The sequence below is a fragment of the Polyodon spathula genome, chromosome 21, assembly GCF_017654505.1.
Source record: "Polyodon spathula isolate WHYD16114869_AA chromosome 21, ASM1765450v1, whole genome shotgun sequence".
Lineage (NCBI taxonomy): Eukaryota > Metazoa > Chordata > Actinopteri > Acipenseriformes > Polyodontidae > Polyodon > Polyodon spathula.
This window is the reverse complement of record NC_054554.1, coordinates 7627112-7638348: the sequence shown is the minus strand read 5'-3', so window position 1 is coordinate 7638348 and position 11237 is coordinate 7627112. Positions and strand designations below refer to the sequence as shown.

The window sequence follows — 11237 nt, the reverse complement described above, 5'->3', positions numbered from 1 at the left end:
ATAGATGTCACTGAAACCTGGGTCACTCTTTCTGTAACAAAAATGTCATTACTAAATTAGATGTATGGAGTTGTGGGCACCACCCTACTAAAATAGAAAATATACTCTAAATCAAAGCTTATCGTTGTTTTGTTTTTTTAATTAATTTCTTCAATTAGGCCTTAATAGTACTGTTTTAGTTTTATTGCTAGCGATGGACCCTAGATTCTTTTTGTTTTATTGTATCATAATTTATATTTGTGTGGTTTAAAGAGCACACCATCATGCCTCTCTTAATTAAAAGGGTTTTACAGAAGATGTGAACTCATTTCAGAATTCTTACCTCCTGTGGCACGTCTACCCGCTACATACAGACGCACACATTATAGAAAGCATAATCTTCATTTAAAAAAGAAATCACACAAGGTTAAAGATGCTTTCATCCTTACTTTAAAGTAGTCTTCCATGTCCTTGTTCATGTCAGTGAAACTGCTCACATTCTCTTTCTGCCTTGACCAACCATCCCCATGATGAATCCAATGCTTTGCAGCCAGCGACATGCTTTGAACCTGATGAGTCTGCTGAGGTGAGCTGACCTTGGAAATGAGTTTACCTTGGATTTGCCAGAGTAGCAGACTGCTTGAAATGCAGGTGTGCCATCGGCAACTTTTCTTTAATCATGTATGGCACCAGATATCAAATAACACTTTCCTCATCTTGCTGATTCATGATAATGTTTATCACAATAATAGAAAAGGATGGACTTTTTGATCAGCTTATTTCCTTTGGTACCCAATTCAAATAGTTGATCCCCTTGTTTGCTTCAGTTAAAAGCACTATCACGGTAAAAGTATCCCAGTTGTAGTTTACTAAGACATTTTCTTTTGATGGCAGAAACCTGTGCACCCAAGGCTGTACTTTTCAGAAGGTGCTTAAGAGATCAAATGGACACTTAGCTTCTGTAATCTTGATTAAATCTCTTAAGTAATAAGAGCTACAATAGTGTATGGATCATAATCTCACTAACAGTATTAAATATTTATACTTGAGATGCATGCATTTATAATATTTATATAATCATTTTTCAGACAAATTTAAATGTATTATAAGACATGAGTACTTAATGACCGTGTTTACACATATATTGTCCCCTCAATAATATTCAAACTAAATGAACGATTTTACTATTCTATATACTATACACAAAAATGTTGTTCTTGATTAAGTGGAGCATCAATGAATGCAAAGGCATGTTGGACATTACATTGAGTTTAAATGCTTTATTTGTGACTTGCCGAGTACAATCACATACTAATCAATTTGTCTATTCAGTTGATTTAAGGGTTTCACATATCGCTTCCTGTAAACAAACCTAAATGAATCACTTTAATGCACAGGGAATGGTGGAAAAGAACAATATGTGATATGGCTACACACAGAGCAAAACTAGTGGTTTAAAAACCTCTATGGGGCTAATAAAAAATAATTTAAAAAAATTATCCTCCCCTCTCCCTTCCATCTCTCTGAATGGATGCTACAGGAGGTGCAGGAATAACTGTCCTTTCAAATTTAATTAGAGAAGAAGTGAGATTGATGAAGTGAACAGGAGCATCAGCTCCTGTCTTAATTAACTGTAATCCAGTAATCACACACAAAGCGATGGGTGACTTTATTTAGCCCAGTATAAAGGTTTTCTTTTTCCTCTGTTATTGTAGTGCCTCTCTTTCCAATAATGAACAGTCTTCTGGGACCCAATTACAACAGAGGCCAGCCCTTCTTCATCCTACACTCTTATACACCGTGGTGGTGGTGCAACTCCATTTATTTATTTATTGCACTATTTTGTTTTGTTCTTGGTATATTTTTTAATTTGTAGTAAATTGTAGGAAAAGTGATGTATTTAGCATGTGTTCATCCAATAACACTTCGAACACACACTCTTATTATTGCCTGTACTACAACATAAAATTGGCTCACAATACAGGATTCAGATCTTGATCTGGATTATTGCAGTCAGCCAAGAAGTGGCGTTTGAATGAGCAATGTATGCAATATATGTTACCAATAAATGTTGGTTTAAACAGCAGTACCCATTAACAATCTATTGTTACTGATCACGTTTTCCTTTTATTACAATGCCATTTAATCTGATGTATCTGTTAATAACCCGATTAATAAGCATTTTTACAAGTTGAGGAATTTAACCAAGAGATGCACAGAATTGTTTGGATAAACCCATTCAAAGTATAGTAGCAGGGATGAGGGAGAGGGAGTCAGCTATGAAGACGATAGAGAGTAGTGGAAGGTCCATGCTTAAGTACTGTATGTCCCACTTGTCCAATTCTGAGCAAACTTCAGAACATTTTATTTAATAATCTGAAGATATCTTTTCTGTCTTAAGGGTTGCATGTATAGTAAAGGTACATTTTTTCTTGCATCTTGTAATGGGTTCTGTGAATATGGACATTAGGCTGTGTGGGCGTGCGCGCACGTGTGTGTGTGTGTGTGTGTGTGTGTGTGTGTGTTTGTGTGGTAATAGACAATGCAATGTTTTCACAGGGCCTCACAGAATATCTTGACTGATGTGTTGGACTCAGTATCTTATTGGAGAAAGCATATACTTCTTCTTTACTCTGTTTTTCTCAAATAAATTTTTGTTTCAGGCTATGATTATTGTATTTTGTCTAAGCGATACGTCAACTACAGTACAATTGCCCTTAAACGCTGTGGTTGTAGAAATCCAAATCATTAATAACAATTATTGGAGTTCTTTAGTTCCCTCAGACATCTAAAGTGTAGTGAATTGACTTGAGTATTGTGGAGAATGTTGCCTATTGATCTGGTGGAGCCAGAAAGGAATTGTAGCTTCCGCCAATAAAACCTGGATTAACCCTCATAGGCAGACACACTACACAGTGTCATCAGCTCTCACAGGCTCAAAAACTTTACCTCCCCTATGAAACAAAGATATCGAAATTTCTGTTCCTTTCATTACAAGCATGGGTTCAAATCTGGATAACTGTACTTAAAATAACAAGAGTAGCAGGATTAGTGCCATTTGAATTGAAATCTGTCTGTCAAGCACAACAACACACAGGAATTTATGTACGTTATACTAGAAACGTTAAAGAGAGCAAAGTCAGTACAGTGCAGATAGCTCTGTACTGGGGATCTGAGAGCCAGCCAATTAAATACAGCATGAAGAACTACAAATTCAATACATACTAAAGAGAGCTCAGGGTAACAGTCAAAATTATAATATTTTTTTTATGGTGACATAAAAATAGATTTATACTTTGTAGAAAATCTCAAACATTAGCACTCAAATCAGGAAGGTAGAGCACTTATTCAATGTTGAATCCAGCGCCAGTTAATCACAAATATTGCATAAGTACCTATCAATACAAAAATACATTCAGTGCACAACACAGCTAACATTCCTCTTTTCTTTACATTAAAGCCCAGTAGTTAAATAATGTTTTAATGAATGTCCGGTGTGAACCCTAGGAAACATCCTTTAATTACTATGTTTTGTATTATTCAACAATATTATGTCAAACAATGGCAAAATATTGTTTGTTTAATTAAGTATGGGCAAATTCCTCCTCGAAGGGCTTCAATTATATTTGACAAGGCACAATGTATCAAAAAAGAATCTGACTGTCATGATTGTACCAGAAACAAACACTGATAACTAATATTACAATTAATTTAAAAAACATTAAATACATAATTTCGCACCAGTGGCTCTGTATAAAAAAGGGATTGATTGCCTTACATGTTAAACTTCAACGTAAGGGTTGATTTGCTCAATTCATATACCACCAGGAAGCCGTTGTGGATTTATTACAGCACTTTACAGCACTGCATGAACCAACTACTATTTCAGGGGCAACTAGACTCCAAAACTTAATTTACGACTTTCCATGGGGGGAGGAACTAATTGAATTCAAAAGGCATTTCCATTCAAACAAGTCAATCCAGTGTGCCCTGTGTTAACATCCCTTTACCACCAGAGCTGTCTAATTCTAATACTTCCAGTGTGTCCCCTTGCATCTGGGTTATCCCTTTAAAACCATTATAATTAATGCATGGCATAGCGAACCTGCACAAAACTACAGGGGTGTGAAAGGTGAGATGTCCGAGGCTTTGCCAATTGATTTTACTGTTTAGTGCCCAGCCTTTCTTCGCTTTCCAGGATCTGAGCAATCCAATATGTACTGCACCAATCCTATTCCAAGAAGTATTGACCACCCCTGATCCACCTCTTTTGCTTTCTGAGATCTGAGCAGTTGTGAGACCAAGCAACTGTATTAAATGATGAGATATAACATTGTTATAACTGCCTCTGCTAATTTCTATATATTTTCAAGCCATAATCCTGTTAAAATTGACCTGAAATCTACAATTCTACATCTACAATATTGCTTTTGGTGTTTTACAGTATTGAAACAAGTATTTCCTGTCACTTTGGTCCTTTTTCTAAAGGGATTTTTGGTTTGGTTTTTGTGCAAACTGCAAGTAACCAACAATCCTGGAGGTTAATTTAAAGACATAGTTGTGTGCCTTGAGGGTTGATTTGACCAGGATAAATCGTAGCTGGATTTTTTTTTCTTTTTCTTACGGCACTGGGTATTCACCCGGGATTGCATAATCACCCTATCCATGGTTTTCCGATTTACTGTAAATGGTACAGTAAATATAATCCAGTTTGATTTCCTGCTGTGTAAAATGTTGTAACAAAATCTAGCTGTGGCTTTTACTGGTGGAGTATAGGTTCAAATAAAAAATTCTCTCGTGACATGAATTGGTTTGTTTTTAATTGCAATAACAGCTTGTATCGTTTAGTATGATGTTTAGAACACAATGTTAATTTGAAAGTTTATATACAAACCTTCTATTTTTTTTTTTTTAAGAAGCATTAAAAATCTATCTCATCTGTTTTCTCTATAGTTAGACCACCACTTATGAGTACAAAAAACAACAGTCCAGGAGTCATCTAATTCTTTCCTATGCCAGTGCAGTGGAGTCATGGTAATAAGAACCCTTAGCAGTCAGCACTCCAAAAGGCATTAACATTCGAGATGTGAGTTTTGTATCCCCACTGGGATCCTGCATTGGGTGGTGTTTTGTTGAGGTCTTTGACCCTCTCTGTCCAGTATTGTTTTGTATTCTGCAGGTGAGGTTCTGCTCTCAGCCAGTATATCTCATTGCAGGTTTTAAACTTCTGCAGGGGGGCTGTGTGTGGCTGTGAGGTCTGAGGGTCTCGGTGCTTGGCAGGTCCTTTGTGTAGAGGAGTCTTGTGACCGATTTGTCTGCTGCACCTGGCCTAGGCTGGGCCCGAAGTCTTGGCTGTCCATTTCTCAACGGCCCCTCTTTGATTGTCTAACTGCAGTTTGGGTCGGCAGCAAGATACCTCTTCTTCTTTAGGTTCACCGCTGTTGTTTAGGGCTGGTCTTTCAGAGTGTAGAGGTCTGTTGAAATAAAAAGAAAAAAAATATTTTCACTCAGGTGTTGTCAACCTTTCAGAAAGTAAAAGAGGAGGATCAGGGTTGGTCAATATTTCTTGGAATGGGATTGGTGCAGAACTAAACAACACGAAGTACTAGTACATATTGGATTGCTCAGATCCTGGAAAGCGAAGAAAGGCTGGGCACTAGTCAATGCTTTTTGTATTTGATCTGTTCTGCACACATCAATAAATATCTGGATATAATTACTGTAATACAAGATTTTCAAAGCAGGACAGACTACAGCCAGTCTCTACCTGGCTGTCTATTGGCTGCACTGATACTGTTTTTGTTTTATCCCTTTTAGTTCGACAATAACCTGTTCTAGAGCCTAACAAACCAAGCTGCTCTTGTCTGAGATCCAGTAATGGAGAGAAAAAGGAGGAAATTAGACAAGAGTAGTGCTACAAGAGAAGTATCAGCAACAGGATGAAAATAATCTTTCACTTTACAAATGAGAACCTGATAGCACCCCACCTTGTTACTGTAGTCTCTTGACGCCTATATCCACAGAACAATTTCTCATAAATACTGACCCTGCCTAATACCTACATTTTCACAGATCATGATTAACACTAATTTTGAACTACCTAATGCTACCTTAATTACCATAGTCCACGATCAGTGCAAGATCATCCTGTTGTCTTGTGTTTTACCAAACAGGACTGTGGCAGAGCAAAGCTCTGCTCTTTAGAAATTGGCAGGGATGGGGTTAACTTCCCCTACCTGCCTGGGTTTATTATGTTCAGGTGGCTGGGGTTGATTAGTTGATTAGGTTGATTAACGATCAATCAGCGCCCAGCCACCTGATATAAAAGGAGGCCTCTGCTTCTCATTTGGGGAGAGGGAGCTGAGGAAGCAGGTTGGTGTTTGTTTTGTGGTTTTTGAATTTTCTAAATCCAGTGAAGGCATTGCCCAGCCTGGAAACTTTATTTTTGTGAGTTTTGTTTTTGCTTTATTTGTGTTTGAGTATCTGTTATTTTGCCCTTGTGCACTTTATTTTTGTTTATTTATAATAAAATAGTTATTTTTTTGAACTGCAGTCTGTCTCTGGGCCTCTATCCACTCGCCAGCCTGCCACAGGACACTTAATCTTTACCTTGCCCCCATAAATGCCAACTATGCAGTGACCTGTACAGTTAAATACTCATATAGTCCACACCTACATCCATACCCTCCCACCTTGCTCCACAGATTCCTGTACACAGTAGCTACCACTATACCCCTGAATCTTGCCCCTTTAATGCCAAGACATTGGAGTCTGTCTGCGTCTACAATTTCTACATGGGGGCTGCTGCTATTAACTATTCAATCACATTAAAAAGAGTTGAAGGCATGAAAGGCTGCGGACCAAAGCACTTTTGCTACACTGCATTAAAGACAGCCTCTATTACTCTACTTCAAAAAAAAACCAAACAAATAGATTGCCTCCCAGGAAGATGGCTTGCAGAATGATGTTTTTTTTTTTTTTTTTTTAATAACCTCAATCTTCTGTGAAAATCTAATCCCAAGTACCATTTACGCTGCATCTTGATAACTTCTGCTCGGAAAAGCATAGAATATGAATATTTCATTCCTTGATTCCCAAACAAACAGCACAGGCTTTCTATCAATCAGTGAACCTCTAGCTGGAAGTGAAGTGGAAAAGAAAAAAAGAAATAGCTAATGAACCCCATGCTTTCAGAAACACAGAACAACATCTTAGGGGAGGAGGGGAAGAGGGCTTTTGCAAATAGAAGTGGCCGCTGCTTTTCTTTTCTCTAAAAGGAAAGAGAAATATGCCTTATTTAAAAATAAGTACAGAGGGAAAACTATGGTCGAATTTAGCAGAACGTGATTGTGAGAGACTACATCTTCAGACAACATGAATGCATTTCTCTTTTTTTTATTGCTTTCCCCTTTGGCCTGGTAATGTATATCTCTTGCAAACTCATGTATGTGAGGGAGATGCAAGTTTACTGGGTTCACAGCTTTTCTCTTGTGATTTCATGCTGAAATCCAAGCCTCTTTCCTAAAAGCCCCCAGTAATGACAGTTAATGAAAACAAATGAATGATGCAGAAGGAGATGATAGCTGCATGCTCCCATTGGCAGGCCCCTGAATTTGATGTGATAAACATTTTATTTATCCAGCTATTCATTTATTTGTATTACTTATTCATTGCCAAGTTAAAAATACATGTGTGCCTTGCACCCGCAAAGGCTTTTAGGATGTCCCAACAGATCAACAGCACAACATTTCAGCTTTGTTTATTTACCCAGTGGATTAGTGGTTAGTAGTTTTGTACTGGTGTGGAGGCTAGATTCTCAGGTATTCCGTGTTGGAAGTTTTGTGATGTGGTCTGACCTCCGAAGCAGTGCCCCTTGGTCTTTATAAAAGAAGAGTTGAAAAAGTTTTTTTGTGCTTCAAAATTTAAGTGGCTTGTTTTGTGGTTGCATCTGAGGTTTGATGCTTGGCTGAAGAAGCAATGTTAACAACCTCAGCTCTTTTCAACAGCACAGGCTTGTATCTTAACTGGCCAGAGCAGCATGTGCTCCCTTAACGTGTTAAGAGGCCAGCACAAACACACACAAGCAGAGCAACGACACAGCTACAGGGTTTAAACGCTGTCCCCAGAGTGCAATGGGATTTTATAGAACAGACGTTTTCGGTGAGGATCTGGGGAAATGGCAAACGTGCTTGAAAAAGGTTCACTACATTAAGGCCGATATTCTAAACTTCTCTTATGAAAATGATGACCGAAATAAAAAAATTAAAAAACCCACTAAAGTTGCTATGAAAACTGGGTTTTGAAACGTGAATATGCAAGCCGTCCCAGCTACCAGTCCCATTCTGCAAACCACCAAGCCACATGGCCCATTAAACAACAACAATACAGGAGTATATTAATTCTGCTACAAACCCTTGACAGTAACATGCATTAAAAAATAGACGCAAATAGAAGCAAAACTGCATTTTAACAGAGTAGACTACAATAGATCCCCAACAGCTTTTGTTGTGCCAGTTTCAAGTGTTACAGCTTAATGCCAGTACCAGTGATTTTCTTTGACTAAAGTCACAAGCTACCTGAGAAACCAACTGATAACACTGTAGCTCGCAAGATACAGAAACTACTACTTATACAACAAAGTAAGCCATTTGTACTTTATTATTTAAACTGGTACTTTTCCTTAAGTTAACTAAACACATCCTAAGTGGTTATACCCTGGGTGAATTCCACATAGCAGAAACTCAGCTAAGTGTGTGGGCATGTTTCTGCATTTAGAATCACCATCCCTCACAATTCTATGATAACAGTTAATTTTTGCAAATTCATTGTAAACCTGGGTGGTCATTATGTTGAGGGAAAACAAGAATTAAATGTAATAATAATATTATTATTATAATAATAATAATAATAATAATAATAATAATAATAATAATAATAATAATAATAATAATAATATACCATGTGTAGCTTGCAGTCGTTGCTATAATGTACTATACATTTTCATTAATGAAGAAATGCTTTTTTTTAATGTTAGAGTGTTTTAATGTATTGCATGAATGGAAGTCGTTGTGGTAGTGAAAATAATACGTGTTTGTGTACTTACTCTGGGACATGTAGCTGGCTGTGTAGTCGAGTCATGACAGCAAGGTGTTCTGACTGGCTTGCGTGGAGAGCCTGGAAGGTCAAAGACAGATGATGACTGGTAGACTGGAAAAGAAGACACTCTTGCACCATGCTTACTAGTACAAAGAAGAAATTGATCTAAATAGAAAAGAATGTGGGCTAATGTTAATATAAGAGATCTGTTTGAAATGACTTTGGGTAAATGAGGCTCCAGTAAATTAAATGAATAATTAAACGATGGCACCTACTGGAACACTCTGGAACAAAAACTGAGGCACCTACTGGAACACCCTGGAACAAATAAACTGAGACACCTACTGGAACACTCTGGAACAAATAAACTGAGGCACCTACTGGAACACTCTGGAATAAATAAACTGAGGCACCTACTGGAACACTCTGGAATAAATAAACTGAGGCACCTACTGGAACACTCTGGAATAAATAAACTGAGGCACCTACTGGAGCACTCTAGAATAAATAAACTGAGGCATCTACTGAAACCTTCTAGAATAAATAAACTGAGGCACCTACTGGAATCTGCTGGAATAAATAAACTGAGGCACCTACTCGAACCCTCTCAATCTCGATTCTCCGCTCATCCAGCTCTGTCTTGAGCTTCTTATTCTCTCTCTGCAGGTTGTCAATCATCTTCATTAGACGGCTGTTACGAGTGGGAAACAGGTTAGTCCTGGAAAAAAGACCCGCCCCTCTCCTTACTGCAGAACATACAGGGAAGATACAGTGTAACTGACAGGAGCAGCATTGTCATTGACATAGTAAGAGTGTGTTGTTATCCATAGTGCCAAGCAATTATGGATATTATAAACAATTACATTGTGTGTGTGTGTGTGTGTTTGTATATACATTTATGAGTGCCATTGTGAAGTTGTCAGAACAGGGTTTGTGAGGACTAGCTCATATTCCCTTCATGTTTTAACTTTATCCCCCTACTAGGTTGCAGTGATGCATTGGAACAGTAAATCTATACAGTTCTGGAATCAACAACAAGATTTCTCATAGTTTGTGGTAAATGTGCTCTGACTTACTCCTTTTCAGCTGTCAGGTGGACTATCTGTTTGCTTTGCTCCTTTATCCTTTTCCCCAGCTTCTCATTGCCTTGCCTGAAAGAAAAGCACACAAACTAAGGGGTGGAGTAAAATGGTCTTGAAATAGAGTCTGGAATATGAGGCGATCTTCCAAAACTGGGAGTTTACAGTAATAACCAGCAAAGCATTGGACTAACTTCCATTAATACAATACATCTGTTTAAAATTGTGCTTGTGGCATTTTGAAAATGTTTGCCCTGCTGTTCACTAGCTATAGTGCTGTCTCCTAGTCACCGTGTTGTTGAAGTGAATGGCAGTGCTGCTGGGATACTCACTTCTGCTCCTTTACCCACTGGTTGACATTAGACACGACCAGCTCGCTCTCCTGGTGAAGACGAGAGCTGTCCGAGCGTGCTGCACCCAAAGAGCACCGCAGCACCTCCACCTGGAGACAGAGAGAACATGCAGTGAAACACTGTCTACAGTTACAGAGATCCATCCACACTACACACAAAGTGACAAACTGTCTAACAATACACACACACAAAGATAGCGCATTAAAGTACACCATTGACCACTGCAGCAGCTCAACCTGGCGATAGAGAGAATGCACACAGTGATCCACTGTCTATACAAATACACCTAGAAAGACATCATCAACTGAATACACCCCCACTGAATAACAAACCACCAGAGAACAAAGCTACACATTACAGTCTACACACACTCTCTACAGGTATAGGACACAGGGAACTGTTTCAGACACACAGTTAGAAGACTTCAGGGTATTGTGTGTGGTCAGTAGTTGTTTTCTAGGGAGTAGAAAGAGAGAAGTATGGTCAGGCTGTACTGTACCTCATTAGCGGTAGCCATGTAATTTTGCTTTAACATGTCCAGCTCTGAGTGTGAGACATCTCCCTGTAAGAGACAAGAAGATGTGATTAAACGGCAAATCTGATCTTTTCACTGAGTTGAAACTTTAAAAAAAAAATTCAATGACTTTTAAATGTATATGCCTCTCTTCAAATTATTTTATTTCTAACCAAATCATGAGTCATGTCACTTTTTCACCATAGCCGCTGAAGG

The 11237-nt window shown here is 38.2% G+C and overlaps 1 long non-coding RNA gene across 1 annotated transcript; it reads right to left on the bottom strand.

The window, feature by feature from the left end:
- Positions 1-5163: 5163 nt before the first annotated feature.
- On the bottom strand, positions 5164-9167 carry LOC121296059. Its single transcript, XR_005947008.1, has 2 exons — positions 9083-9167; positions 5164-5453 (listed from the first exon to the last, which is right to left on the bottom strand). It is a non-coding gene; the product is annotated as an uncharacterized LOC121296059 (long non-coding RNA).
- Positions 9168-11237: the final 2070 nt, after the last annotated feature.